The sequence below is a fragment of the Salmo salar genome, chromosome 11 (genome assembly GCF_965601325.2).
Source record: "Salmo salar chromosome 11, fSalSal1, whole genome shotgun sequence".
NCBI lineage: Eukaryota > Metazoa > Chordata > Actinopteri > Salmoniformes > Salmonidae > Salmo > Salmo salar.
The window spans coordinates 69,561,932-69,578,257 of record NC_138301.1 but is presented as its reverse complement, the minus strand read 5'-3'; the positions used below and the strand labels follow the sequence as shown (position 1 = coordinate 69,578,257).

General features: G+C 41.1%; 1 long non-coding RNA gene across 1 annotated transcript; it reads right to left on the bottom strand.

The window, feature by feature from the left end:
* Positions 1-136: 136 nt before the first annotated feature.
* Positions 137-1,052, bottom strand: LOC123728101 (uncharacterized). The gene is made up of 2 exons (XR_006759945.2): positions 718-1,052; positions 137-449 (listed from the first exon to the last, which is right to left on the bottom strand). It is a non-coding gene; the product is annotated as an uncharacterized LOC123728101 (long non-coding RNA).
* Between the last annotated feature and the right edge of the window lie 15,274 nt (positions 1,053-16,326).

Below are 16,326 nucleotides of genomic sequence, written 5' to 3'. Positions count from 1 at the left end.
TTTGAATTGCGTTAAACCCATGCTAAAGGCAAGAAATGTCCTGTACTGAGGTGACAGCAGTAAATAAGTATTAACTGCTTAGAGTTGATGCTAAATGTGGTGACAGAGATGTATATTGTAATGAATAAAAAAAGGGAATCATTAGGATATTTTATTGTTAGAACAACATGTTGCATGTTGATGGGATGTTAGTAAACTATTCTCTGTGCAATACATGTGACTTTTAACCACCTCACTGAAGTGATCTGTAGTCCAGCTGGTCACTTGAGAACAGAATCTGGGAGGTGACTGAAGTCTTCACATTGCATCCTCATCACCTTGAATGGTTTTGCTGGTTGTGCTTGTTGTTTCTCGTATGGGACAGTGTAGAAACTGTTGAACAGATGCAGCTTGCGCTCATCAGTCAACTTTCCACAATCCTTTCTGCACGTCGTGGAACACGCTCTTCCCTGCAGGATACAGTGTAACGTTACATATAACTAGCTAGCTACTGTAGCCATGTCGAATCATCCGGTGGATGGACAAAAAGTAGCTAGCTATGTTTCTTCTATAATCTAGCAATAACATTTGTAACGATAATGTATAAGTTAGTAGCCAACGAACTTTAGCTAATATTTTCTCTATAGTTACAAATTAGACAACCCAGAACATACATGTTAGTTACTGTACTCTATAGCTAGCTAGCTTGATTGTTTGATATACGGTTCTTCCACATACCTCTTTTGGACAGCTTTTCCCAGTTTTTTCTTGACCCTTACGATTTGTATAGGGTTTTCCCGCATCCCGTAAGATCTTCCTTTGCCTGTCTTTCCATTCTTTTAGTTTTGTTTTACGTTTCTTTCCCACATTTCGGTGATTTTCATCAGCAACAGAAAAGTTGTGCGCTTGTCCGTCCATTCTGAGTGGTGCACATAAACGGTTATTCCACGAGAGTCTATCTTTAAATTTAAACATATTGTTAATTAGCGCGTGGAAAGCTTGTGAAACCGGTTCACTATAGAAAAAGGGTGTCCAATAATGATTTTTCATGTATATCTCGTTTTTTTGAAAAATGTCACATATACGGTTCTTCGTCTGTAGGATTCAATTATGTCTCTTTTTAATTGTTTATTTATGAATTTATATATATTTTTATATGCTTCTTCAGCACTTATGATGACACTTATTTTATTTATCTACATTTTTTGTGTGGCGTGGTTTTATTTTACTTTTTCGCATACTTTTGGAGCACTTATTTGAACTGGATAGAACTTATTTTTACACTCAGTGTGGGACGTTAATCCGTCTATTGTGGTCTTGCCTTTGTGTAGTAGCACTTATTATTGTTTTGTATATGTATTTTTTACTTGTGTGTTTGTTGGGTGGTTCCCCGACTTTGGAATTCCTAGTTCTCGAAATCCTGATTCCCTATCCTAGACCCTTATATTTTACCCTAATTTTAAAATCCTAATTATCTACCCTAATTCCTAGATCCTCATGCCTAACCCTAATTTCTAGACCCTATATCTAACCCTGATCCTTGGGTTGATTTTAACTCTAACTCCAACCCCCAGTTCCCAACCCTAATTTTCCACTTTCACCTCAACCTCTGCACCTTTTTACCTAACCCTAACCCTAACCCCTACCCTAACACTAACCCTTATATCCTTTTATCTAACCCTAATCCTTACACCCCCTTATCTAACCCTAACCCTTACACCCCCTTATCTAACCCTAACCCTTATACCCCTTTATCTAACCCTAACCTCAACCCTTTATATCCCTTTATTTAACCTTTACACCCCCTTATCTAACCCTAACCCTTATACTTCCTTATCCAACCCTAACCTTTATAAGCCCTTATCTAACTCTAACTCTTATACCTCCTTATCTAACCCTTATACCCCCTCATCTAACCCTAACCCCTACATCCCCTCATCTAACCCTTATATCCCCTCATCTAATCCTTATACCCCTTTTATTTAACCCTAATCTTTATACCCCCTTATTTAACCCCAACTCTTATACCCCTTTATCTAACCCTAACGTTTATACTCCCTTATCTAACCCCAATCCTCATACCCCCTTATCTAACCCTAACCCTTATACCCCCTTATCTAACCCTTATATCCCCTGTCTGGCCCTAACCCTTGGAGCTGGCGTGCCGAACTCCAACCTCTGGACTTTTATGCCCATCCTAATTTCAGGTTTATTGTCTTGACCTTGGTTTTTGGCCTCTATCCCTTTGGGATTGCATTTCGGGTTGTGAACCCAGGTTTTATTTTCCGGGTAATCTTTTTATCAATATTTTTTTCCTTTTTCCCCCCTTTTTTTCCCCCTCCCCTGTTTTTAGTAATTAAGGTATTTCATACTATGGTTTTACCATTTATTTAAAGTTTTGCCTGTGCCAGTGCATATCAGATTCGTCTGTTTTTTTTTCCAAACCTAACCCTAACCCTAACCCCCCTTCGGCTTCCACGTGTCAGAGATGGAAGTGGATCAACCGACTCAAAACTAGAAACCTAACCCTAACCCCTAACCCTCACCCCTAACCCCAACCCCAACCCCAACCCTAACCCTAACCCTAGACACCAATGACTACCACTCGACAGGGACACATGGCAACCAACTGAGGGACAGACCTGCACAAGGTACGCAACTCAAGGGATTTTGCCTGATCCTACATCGAGTTTACCCATACAGACTAGCTGGATTTGACTAGACATGGGATAATTGGGAGATAGGATCCTGGAAGGGAATAACTCTCAATTCTACTTATGATTGAAAACATCCAGGACTACAGACAGACGGACACGGAGTAAATACATAGACAACGTGGAGATGAAAAGAAGGATCCGATGGGGAGTAACTCCTAGGTTGAACTATGCTTTCCACTTCCGTTGACAATTGGACCTTGCAAGACCTACCCAACCCCTCACCTAACCCTAACCTAACCTTAACCATTCTAACCACAAACCTAACCTTAACCATTCTAACTTTGACCTTAACCCTAACCTTAACTATTCTAACCCCAACCCTAACCTTAACTCTAACCTTAACCGTTCTAACCCTAAAACCTAACCATTCTAACTCTGACCCCAACTCTAACCTTAACCATTCTAACCCTAACTTTAACCCCAACCTCAACCATTCTAACTCTGACCTTAACCCTAACCTTAACCATTCTAACCCTAACCTTAACCCTAGCCTTAACCATTCTAACCCTAACCTTAACCATTCTAACCCTAACCTTAACCATTCCTAACACTAACTCTAACCTTAACCCTAACCCCTAACCCTAACTGCAGTCCTAGCCCCTCTCTGGGTATGTGTGTGTATGGATGTGTGTCTGACCTTATGTTGTTAACCTCTATGGGCTAGGTGGGACGCTAGCGTGCCACCCGTGGTGCACTCCATCAACAGCAGGTGCATTTCAAGAGCGGCAAATTTGAATCCAAATAAATGTCAAAATTCAAATTTTTCAAACATACAACTATTTTACACCCTTTGAAAGATAAACATCTCCTTAATCTAACCACGTTTTACGATTTCAAAAAGGTTTTACGGCGAAAGCATAAATTTAAAGTATGTTAGGACAGTACATTTACAAGAGTTGTGTGTAATGTTTTGTCAAGTCAAAGACAGGGTCACCAAAACCATAAAACCAGCTAAAATGATGCACTAACCTTTTACAATCTCCATCAGATGACACTCCTAGGACATTATGTTAGACAATGCATGCATTTTTAGTTCTATCAAGTTCATATTTATATCCAAAAACAGCGTTTTACTATGGCATTGATGTTGAGGAAATCGTTTCCCTCCAATAACCGGCAGTCAAGTCAGCGTCACAAATTAAATAATTAAAATTAGAAAACATTGGTAAAATATTATATTGTCATTTAAAGAATTATAGATTTACATCTCTTGAACGCAATCAACTTGCCAGATTTAAAAATAACCTTACTGGGAAATCACACTTTGCAATAATCTGAGCACTGCGCCCAGAAAAATACGCGTTGCGATACAGACTAGACGTCATGTTGGGGAGATCTAAAATCGAAAATACTATGTAAATAATCCATTACCTTTGATTCTCTTCATCAGATGTCACTTCCAGGTATCACAGGTCCATAACGAATGTAGTTTTGTTCAAAAACGCTCATCATTTATGTCCAAAAATCTCCGTCTTGTTAGCACATGATCTAAGCCAGCCGGACTTCTCGTCATGAACGAGGGGAAAAAATATATTTACGTTCGTTCAAACATGTCAAACGTTGTATAGCATAAATCATTAGGGCCTTTTTTAACCAGAACATGAATAATATTCAAGGTGGACGAATGCATACTCTTTTATAACGTATTGGAACGAGGGTACCCAACATGAACTTGCGCGCCAGGTGTCTAATGCGACATCATCGTTCCATGGCTCTTGTTCGGTCAGATCTCCCTCCAGAAGACTCAAAACACTTTGTAAAGGCTGGTGACATCTAGTGGAAGCAATAGGAAGTGCCAAAATATTCCTCAGCCCCTGTGTTTTTCAATGGGATAGGTTTAAAGTCAATACAACACATCAGGTATCCACTTCCTGTCAGAAAATGTCTCAGGGTTTTGCCTGCCAAATGAGTTCTGTTATACTCACAGACACCATTCAAACAGTTTTAGAAACTTTAGAGTGTTTTCTATCCATATATAATAAGTATATGCATATTCTAGTTACTGGGTAGGATTAGTAACCAGATTAAATCGGGTAAAAAATTTTTATCCAGACGTGCAAATGCTGCCCCCTAGCCCTAACAGGTTAACCCTGTGTCGTGTCTTTGGCTATGCCGGATTAAGTGATATGACATGCTAACTTATAAAATGATTTCTCTGTAATTAATATTACCTGATTAAGCTAATCATGTAAATGTAATTAACTAGAAAGTCGGGGCACCACGGAAGAACGTTTATAGAGCCGTTATCTTCCGAATAAACTCTTAAAATACTTTGTAATATTTTACATCGATAGCAGTCAATATTAACCCTTGTTTTATTTTCAGTCTCATAATGAAAGTTGTAAGTTCTTGGCTATCTTCACGAACCCTGGCTAACAAGTTGAATCAGCAATACAAAATTGGGTTTAATTATTTATTTACTAAATACCTAACTAATCACACAGAATTACAAATACACAGAATACAATGATGTCATACAGAAAACGTCCCGGTAGACGGAACAGATATGACGGCTGGTTACACAAAGGAAAGGGGGTTGGGCTTGAATGAAAGAGCGGGAAGATTTAGGAACAGAGAAACAGCAGCTATGCTATCGTAAATACATTGTCTTATGCATTCTAAATTACCGCCCATTTGGAAAAGGAAAATGCAATAAATATTTACTCTGAGCTGCGCTTCGGTAGATTGGTCGTAGATGCGGCCGCTGCTAACTCAAGTAGTATTTCTGTAGTGAATAAGCTCAAAGTTCATACCAGTTCATACCAGAGCTCACGCCGAGGTTGGCTTAGTTCTGTACTTGACATGTGTGTCCTTCTAACGTAGAGGCTGCAGACCTCCCGTACTGGAACCACCCTGGTTATCTTTTCGTCAAAGGATTATATAGTGGAGAGGGGGAGGGAGGTGTTTCATCGTTTATAACCCCTTGGTCTCTTCACAGGGTTGGGCCACTGATCAAGCAGGGCACTTTCCTTATGAAAACCCAAATCTCTCATTCGGAAGCTAAAATTACATTTCATCTCCTAACAAACATTTTCAATATCAAACATTTCAATTGCATAACAATTCCATGTGACTCTGATAACTAGAGGGTGTATACTTTCTCAGATACAGTTTATGTCGTCCTGTCATCAGTCATAATGTCTCAGATGACAACCGAAATGAAATCCATACTCATTACGTTATCAAGCATATTTCCAACTGGTTTTATTAACAAAATATGGTTCCTTTTCCCCATTTGTTTGATGTTCCCAGACTCTCTATATTTAACACAGGCTATTCACGTCCTTCAGTAGATTCAGAGAGGGGAAGAGAGAAAGGTATTTATGGGGGGGGGGGTCATAAACCTTACCCACAGGCCAACGTCATGACACCTGTCTGTCTATTATAATGTATTGTGATCCCTATTTTATCACATTACATGTTTCATCCATACCATATGGCATTTTTACAAACCTTGTGTTACCACGGGGTTGTACTTTTGTCATATTGGGTCTCCATTGTATTGTTGTCAGGTGTGCTTGATCTCTACTCTAACTCCATATCCACTTCAACTGTATCCCTATTCAAATCTCACCTTAATCTGAACTCCTCACCCCAAAACCTGTTCTCTGCTGCTAGGCTTAGTAACAGTACGGACCAATCAAAATAATCCTTACCAGGTGGCAGCACACCTCATAACCTTACAGGGAGACAACTGGATAGCACATCGCTCCACACACTTAACCAGGACTACATCAACGGTAAGTAAACCACACAGAACACCGCACTACGCATATAGATATATACACATATTATTACAACTTACAGCATTTTTATTTTTATTCTTAATTTTATTCATATTTTTCTCCCTGCTACCTGATGAAGCCGAGTAAGGCAGAAACGCGTTGAGGCTGGGGCTCCTCTTGATCTGTAGTGTTGCAATAAGGAAGGCAGGTCCCACACAGATATCACAGCCCTTATATAAATATACACACACGAGGAGGAAGGTGTGTCATGTTGTGTGTCATCCCTCACACTACTTGTGAGGATGTATGTGTATGTTTTGTATAAAAAATATGTGTATAGGCGTATCCCTTCTTATGTGTGTATGCATGTGTTCCCCCACCTCAACCTTAACCCCAACCCTACTGACGGACTGACTCTAACGCCCAGCCATCGCACCTTAGGGCTCTTTCACCAGTGGGCAACAATGGGGTCTACAACTTTGTCCGGGTGCGCCCGGACCCCCCTGGCCCGCGCGTCAATGCTGTGGAGTGCACCCATTCCCTTTCCCCCCCTTCGGCTTCCACGTGTCAGAGATGGAAGTGGATCAACCGACTCAAAACTAGAAACCTAACACTAACCCCAACCCTAACCCTAACCCCCCTAACCCTAACCCTAACCCTAACCGTAAAACAAACTAGCTGACACGAAACACAATTATATTCAAAACCTAACCATAACCCTAACCCCTAACCTAACCCCTAAACCCAACCCTAACCCTAACCCTAACCCCCCTAACCCTAACCCTAACCGTAAAACAAACTAGCTGACACGAAACACAATTATATTCAAAACCTAACCATAACCCTAACCCTCTAACCCTAACCCTAACCTGAACCTCTCCCCAAACCCCACTCCTAACCTGAACCTCTCCCCAAACCCCACTCTTAACCTGAACCTCTCCCCAAACCCCACTCCTAACCTTAAGGTCTCCCCAAACCCCACTCCTAACCTTAACCTCTCCCCAAACCCCACTCCTAACCTGAACCTTTCCCCAAACCCCACTCCTAACCTGAACCTCTCCCCAAACCCCACTCCTAACCTTAACCTCTCTCCAAACCCTACTCCTAACCTTAACCTCTCTCCAAACCCTACTCCTAACCTTAACGTCTCCCCAAACCCCACTCCTAACCTTAACCTCTCTTAACCGTTTAGACATATTGGGTTGTTACGGTTGATACTGCAATAGGTAAAATGTCTCCCCTATTTTCCCCCAATGCTGAACAAGGGTGAGTAGCCAAAAGTATGTGTTCTTTATGGACACATGTATGGTCACGTTAACCTGTTAGTGCTAGGGGGCAGTATTTGCACGGCTGGATTAAAAAAATGTACCCGATTTAATCTGGTTACTAATCCTACCCAGTAACTAGAATATGCATATACTTATTATATATGGATAGAAAACACTCTAAAGTTTCTAAAACTGTTTGAATGGTGTCTGTGAGTATAACAGAACTCATTTGGCAGGCAAAACCCTGAGACATTTTCTGACAGGAAGTGGATACCTGATGTGTTGTATTACCTTTAAACCCATGCCATTGAAAAACACAGGGGCTGAGGAATATTTTGGCACTTCCTATTGCTTCCACTAGATGTCACCAGCCTTTACAAAGTGTTTTGAGTCTTCTGGAGGGAGATCTGACCGAACAAGAGCCATGGAACGATGATGGCCCATTAGACACCTGGCGCGCGAGTTCATGTTGGGTACCCTCGTTCCAATACGTTATAAAAGAGTATGCATTCGTCCACCTTGAATATTATTCATGTTCTGGTTAAAAAAGGCCCTAATGATTTATGCTATACAACGTTTGACATGTTTGAACGAACGTAAATATATTTTTTCCCCTCGTTCATGAAGTGAAGTCCGGCGGGCTTAGATCATGTGCTAACAAGATGGAGATTTTTGGACATAAATGATGAGCTTTTTTGAACAAAACTACATTCGTTATGGACCTGTGATACCTGGAAGTGACATCTGATGAAGAGAATCAAAGGTAATGGATTATTTACATAGTATTTTCGATTTTAGATCTCCCCAACATGACGACTAGTCTGTATCGCAACGCGTATTTTTCTGGGCGCAGTGCTCAGATTATTGCAAAGTGTGATTTCCCAGTAAGGTTATTTTTAAATCTGGCAAGTTGATTGCGTTCAAGAGATGTAAATCTATAATTCTTTAAATGACAATATAATATTTTACCAATGTTTTCTAATTTTAATTATTTAATTTGTGATGCTGACTTGACTGCCGGTTATTGGAGGGAAACGATTTCCTCAACATCAATGCCATAGTAAAACGCTGTTTTTGGATATAAATATGAACTTGATAGAACAAAAAATGCATGCATTGTCTAACATAATGTCCTAGGAGTGTCATCTGATGGAGATTGTAAAAGGTTAGTGCATCATTTTAGCTGGTTTTATGGTTTTGGTGACCCTGTCTTTGAATTGACAAAACATTACACACAACTCTTGTAAATGTACTGTCCTAACATACTCTAAATTTATGCTTTCGCCGTAAAACCTTTTTGAAATCGTAAAACGTGGTTAGATTAAGGAGATGTTTATCTTTCAAAGGGTGTAAAATAGTTGTATGTTTGAAAAATTTGAATTTTGACATTTATTTGGATTCAAATTTGCCGCTCTTGAAATGCACCTGCTGTTGATGGAGTGCACCACGGGGGGGACGCCTGCGTCCCACCTCGCCCATAGAGGTTAATAACATATACATTAGCTAATGATTAATGACACATTGACAATGGGGTGACAGAAGGGCATATCAAGGGGAGGATTCATGACATGCAAGCATTGCCTATATAGTTTTCACTTGTAATTAACCAATGTGTATAAGCAACAAAATAGGTGCCCTTTTTATTTTCGATTCCAACAGTTCTTGTTTGCGACTGTGTTACGCATTTTCATATATGAGCAAGGGGCCCCTCCAGCAGACAGGCTCATTCCCTCAAACTCCAGAGGCAAGACACAGTCCTCTGACATGGGAGTTCAAATAGCAAAGTATTTTCCCACTTTGGTTTACTTTTTTAACGTTCTTGTTTTTTAGTTCATTTTTAGGCTCATGTTAAGCAGGCAGTTATGGTGCACAGTTTTTTAAAATTTATATCGATGCATCATCGGGAATTTAAGGTCATAAGTCTCAATGTAAACGGACTGGGGAGTGCCATCAAGAGAAGTAAGGTAATAGCAAAGACAAAACTGGAGAGAGTTGACATACTATTCTGGCAGGAAACTCACTTATCCACACCTGAACACGAGAAACTCAAGAAAATGGGATATAGGAATACCTTTTTTTCTTCTTATAAAATAGTTAGAAGGGGAGTTACAATCTTGATCCCAAATTCAGTTCATTTTGAGTTTATATCAGAAATTAAAGACAAGGAGGGTAGATTTATACTTGTTAGATGTAAACTGGATAACAAGGAAGTTACATTATCTAATGTATACGCGCCCCCGGGGAGTGACATGGTCTTCTACAGGAAGGTGTTTGATTTAATTGCCACAGAAACCTCTGGCACTCTTATCTGTGGAGGGGATTTTAACACGATTTTAAACTCAAAGTTGGACAGCACAAATCAAAATAGGAAAATTAGTCTAGTTGCAAAAAAGATCAACATGATATTGCAGGATCTAGGACTGCTTGATGTATGGCGTGACATCCACATGACAGATAAGAAATATACTTTTTACTCAGCCCGCCACACTGACTACTCCAGGTTAGATGACATGTTCATGTACAATAGACAGACAGACACAGGCTTAAGGATTGTAGGATCAGGCAGAGCGACTTATCAGATCATAATGGAGTTTACCTTACTCTACACCTTGATAGCAAACCAAGAAATACTCTATGGAGGCTTAATGCAAGCATGCTGAATGATCCAGCATTCAAGGAATCAATAAAGACAGAATTGAACGTCTCTATCTGGAGAATAACGATAACGGGGAAGTATCCCCTGCTACATTGTGGGATGCAGCTAAGGCGGTTATTAGAGGAAAGATCATAGCCACATCATCTCTCAAGAAAAAGATTAAAGCACAGAAAGTGCTGAAATTACAGGAAACACTAAGAAACTTTGAACGATCTCATAGTCATTACAAAGATCCTCTTATATTACAAGAGATTCAAAAGGTAAAACAGGAAATTGACCAGATTTATAGTGATGAAGTAAAGAAAAAGCTCAGGTTCCTGAAACAACGATATTATGAAGCAGGCTCAAAGGCAACCAAATTACTAGCATGGAGACTTAGGAAACAACAAGCACAGAATACAATTTTCTAAATAAAAGACCCCAAAACAAAGAAGATTACATGCAAATTGGATGAAATACAGAATGCATTTTAATCATATTACACAAATCTGTACAAGCAACCAGAGAAGGCAGATGCACAGACAATAGAGCATTCACTTGATCTCCCTTCAGTTGGGACAGAGCAACATGATAGACTTACTTCAGAAATTACCACTGAAGAAATAAAAAATTCAATATCTAATCTAAAAGTAAACAAATCTCCAGACACTGATGGCTTCCCTTCAGAATCGGTCAAAGCCTTCAGAGAACAACTAACACCTCTACTTAAGGGCCTGATGGCTTCCCTTCAGAATAGGTCAAAGCCTTCAGAGAACAACTAACACCTCTACTTAAGGCCCTGATGGCTTCCCTTCAGAATAGGTCAAAGCCTTCGGAGAACAACTAACACCTCTACTTAAGGGCCTGATGGCTTCCCTTCAGAATAGGTCAAAGCCTTCAGAGAACAACTAACACCTCTACTTAAGGGCTGTTTTAACTGGACTCTGCGGGAGGGGGCTCTCCCACCATCATGGAGGGAGACGATCATATCTATAATCCCAAAAGAGGGTAAAGATAGGAAGGAATGCAGTTCCTATAGATCTATTGCAGTTCTTAACACGGATTTTGAACTATATGCATCAATAATAGCCAAAAGAATGGAAGACATAATCCCAGAATTGATTGACGGGGATCAAACTGGTTTCATACGAAGTAGGCAGACACAGGACAACATAAGGAGAACACTACATGTCATGGACCACATTACTCAGAATAAGACAAGTGCAATATTAATCAGTCTAGATGCAGAAAAAGCATTTCATTCAGTGGGATGGGATTATCTATTCCAAATTATGGAAAGATTTGGTTTCAACAAAGAAGTGATAAAGTGCATCAAAACACTGTATTCATGTCCGACTGCTAGAATAAAGATAAATTGACATTTGTCACAAACGATACAATTAGAGTGAAGGGCAAGACAAGGCTGTAATCTTTCACCCACGCTCTTTTTATTTACTTTATTTTTATTTTAACTTTATTTAACCAGGTGGGCTAGTTGAGAACAAGTTCACATTTACAACTGTGACCTGGCCAAGATAAAGCAAAGCAGTACAACACAAACAACAACAGAGTTACACATGGAATAAACAAACATGCAGTCAATAATACAATAGAAAAGGTCTATATACAATGTGTGCAAATGAGGTAGGATAAGGGAGGTAAGGCAATAAATAGGCAACAGTGGCGAAATAATTACAATATATCAATTAAACACTGGAGTGATAGATGTGCAGAAGATGAGTGTGCAAGTAGAGATACTGGGGTCCAAAGGAGCAAATATAAATAGCAGCGAACGGTTGAAAAGCATGCATTTAGTTTTACTTGCATTTAAGAGCAGTTGGAGGCCGTAGAAGGAGAGTTGTATGGCATTGAAGCTTGTCTGGAGGGTTGTTAACACAGTGTCCAAAGAAGGGCCAGAAGTATACAAAATGGTGTCGTCTGCGTAGAGGTGGATCAGAGAATCACCAGCAGCAAGAGCGACATCATTGATGTGTACAGAGAAAAGAGTCAGCCCGAGAATTGAACCCTGTGGCACCCCCATAGAGACTGCCAGAGGTCCGGACAACAGGCCCTCCGATTTGACACACTGAACTCTATCAGAGAAGTAGTTGGTGAACCAGGCGCTGAAGTGTTTTAGGGAGCGTTTGACAGTGATGAGGGGTGGTCGCTTGACCGCAAACCCATTACGGACGCAGGCAATGAGGCCATGTTTTCTGAGATCCTGGTTGAAGACAGCAGAGGTGTATTTGGGGGGCAGGTTAGTTAGGATGATATCTATAAGGGTGTTTACGGATTTGGGGTTGTACCTGGTAGGTTCATTGATAATTTGTGTGAGATTGAGGTTATCAAACTTAGATTGTAGGATGGCCTTAAGCATGTCCCAGTTTAGGTCACGTAACAGCACGAGCTCTGAAGATAGATGGGGGCAATCAATTCACATATGGTGTCCAGGGCACAGCTGGGGGCAGAAGGTGGTCTATAGCAAGCAGCAACGGTGAGAGACTTGTTTCTGGAAAGGTGGATTTTTAAAAGTAGAAGCTCAAATTGTTTGGGCACAGACCTGGATAGTAAGACAGAACTCTGCAGGCTATCTCTGCAGTAGATTGCAACTCCGCCCCCTTTGGCAGATCTATCTTGTTGGAAAATGTTATAGTTAGGGATGGAAATTTCAGGGGTTTTGGTGGTCTTCCTAAGCCAGGATTCAGACACGGCTAGGACATCCGGGATGGCAGAGTGTGCTAAAGCAGTGAATAAAACAAACTTAGGGAGGAGGCTTCTAATGTTAACATGCATGAAACCAAGGCTTTTACGGTTACAGAAGTCAACAAATGAGAGCGCCTAGGGAATGGGAGTGGAGCTAGGCACTGCAGGGCCTGGATTAACCTCTACATCACCAGAGGACCAGAGGAGGAGTAGGATAAGGGTACGGCTAAAGGCTATAAGAACTGGTCGTCTAGTACGTTCGGAACAGAGAGTAAAAGGAGCAGGTTTCTGGGCACGGTGGAATAGATTTAAGGCATAATGTACAGACAAAGGTATGGTAGGATGTGAATACAGTGGAGGTAAACCTACGCATTGAGTGACGATGAGAGAGATATTGTCTCGAGAAACATAATTTAAACCAGGTGAGGTCACTGCATGTGTAGGAGGTGGAACTAAAGGGTTAGCTAAGGCGTATTGAGCAGGGCTAGAGGCTCTACAATGAAATAAGGCAATAATTACTAACCAAAACAGCAATAGACAAGGCATATTGACATTAGGGAGAGGCATGCATAGCCGAGTGATCATTGGGTCCAGTGAGTAGCTGGGCAAGCTGGAGACACAGCGATTCAGACAGCTAGCGGGCCGGGGCTAGCAGGCTAGCAGAAGGGCCTTAGAGGGACGTTGCAACGGAAGAAGTCTATTGTAGCCCCCTCGTGCGGTTACGTCAGCAGACCAGTCGTGATGGATCAGCAGGAGTCCGTGTAGTAAAAGGGTCCGGGCCAATTGGCAAAATATGTATAGTAGCCCAAAAAAATTGGCTGGACTTCTTCAGCTAACAGTCCGGTGTGCTCTAGACAGCTAACGGGACATGGCTAGCAGGCTAGCAGATGGGCATTCAGGGGACGTCGCGACGGGGGAGCCAGTTGAAAATCCCCCTCGGGTGGATTACGTCGGTAGTCCAGTTGTGAAGGATCGGCGCAGCTCAGTATCGGCAATAAAAGGGGTCCAGGCCAATTGGCAAAATAGATATTGTAGCCCAAGGAGTGGCTGATGGACCTCTTCGGCTAGCCGGGAGGTGGGCCTAGCATAGGCTAGCTCCAGGCTAATTGGTGCTTGCTTCGGGACAGAGACATTAGCCAGGAGAAGTCAATCGGATAGCAGCTAGCAAGCTGCGATGATCCAGGTGAAGCGATTCAGAGGTTGCGGTAGGAATCTGGGGATATGGAGAATAAGAAGTCCGGTACGCTCTGGGTTGAATCGCGTTGTGCAGACTGTGCAGGAGTTGTCCGGGCTAAAGGTTAGCGGATGACCGCTAGCAGTGGCTAGCTGACTTCTAGCTAGTAGCTTGTTAGCTGGCTAGCTTCTGTCGGGGTTTCCGGTTCTAAAGTATAGAAAATAGCAGATCCATACCACATTGGGTGAGGCGGGTTGCAGGAGAGTATGTTGAAGTTGGGGTTAAGAAAAATATCAAAAAATATATGCGAAAAAAAATATGTAAAAAGATATATACACGGGACACGACAAGACGAAGACAAAAGACGCCTGACTGCTACGCCATCTTGGAAACAGATTTTTGTACATCGAGCCATTAGCACAGGCAATAAGACAGGACCCATCTTTAAAGGGAATAACAATAAGAGGCAGTGAACATAAGATATACATGTACGCTGATGATGTTCTGTTATTCCTTAAAGACCCAGGCTCAAGTGTACCAAGATTGATGGATGTTTTACCCTGAATATGTTCCAAATGTTTGTGTGTGCTTAACGTAGTGGTTAGGATTCAGTGCTCTCTCCGCCATGGCCCGGGTTCAATTCCCGGTCAGGCAACACACGTTTGGGCTCCTGAGGGGCGCAGCGGTCTAAGGCACTGCATCTCAGTGCAAGAGGCATCACTACAGACACCCTGGTTTGAATCCAGGCTGTATCACAACCGGCCGTGATTGGGCATCCCATAGGGCGGCGCACAAATTGGCCCAGCGTCTTCTGGGTTTGGCCAGTGTAGGCCGTCATTGTAAATAAGAATTTGTTCTTAACTGACTTGCCTAGTTAAATAAAGGAATTAAAATTAAAAAATATATATAAAAAAACATACACAAGACCCAAGCCCTAGTATATAATTATACCCCACAGGAAGAGCTGAAGAGTAGGTATAACTTCCACTGGACCTCTTCATCCATTAAATATCTTGGAGTATATCTACCAAAAGACACACCCAAACTTTATGACATGAATTACGATCACATCAACAAGAAAATATATGATGACCTGGACAGGTGGAATTCACTTCCCTTGGATCTTAGTAGTAGAATTGAAACAATCAAAATGAACATCCTGCCGAGGTTACTGTATTTGTTCCAATCACTGCCCATAGAAATCCCGTCTAAACAGTTTGGGAGATGGGATAAACGGATATCAAGGTTTTTCTGGAACAGTAAGAGACCAAGAATTAGATATACAACATTACAATTACCAAAAAACTGTGGGGGTATGGCCTTACCAAACCTAAAAGATTATTATGTGTCAGCCCAATTGAGACCTCTGGTGTGTTGGTGCAATTCAGAATACGAATCCAAATGGAAAGACATTGAGACTACTTGAGACAGAGATACCCATACAGTCAGTTTTGGGAAATAAGGACATGGTAATAGAAATATACAAAAGACAAAATGAGTGGATTAATTTCTCTCTGAAGACATGGTTTAGGGTAGTTAAGCAGAATCATTTAGACAGAGAGGTCAAACTGCTGAGTTGGCCCGCATACGACCACAGCTTCATCCCTGCAACTCAGGACAGCAGATTTAAACAATGGACGCAGAAAGGCATCACATCATTCAGCACAATTATAAGGAATGGGGACCTAGAGAACTTCCAGGACCTAAGTAAAAAAACATGGCTTGGATAAACAAGATTTTTACAGATACCTACAAGTTCGACACTATTTCTTAAGGGAGATAAAAGTGATTGACCCTCGAGCACCTCAAAAATTAATCCAAGTATTCACTAACACATAAAACTTGGGGAGTAACATAAAAAGTATTTCAAATCTTTACTTGGGTATTCAATCCTCAAAGAAACAATTTACAAACTATACTAAACAGAAATGGGAGGAGGAAATGAACATGTACATTACTGATGAAACATGGTTGAACATATTAGAGACTCAACAAAGCTCCACCAACTCAAGGTCATGGAGAGAATTCTGTTGGATGAATTTTATACGTTTCTTCATAACACCTAAACTTAAATCAAAACAGACTGGCTCCCAACATCCTTGTTGGAGAGAATGCGGCCAATCAA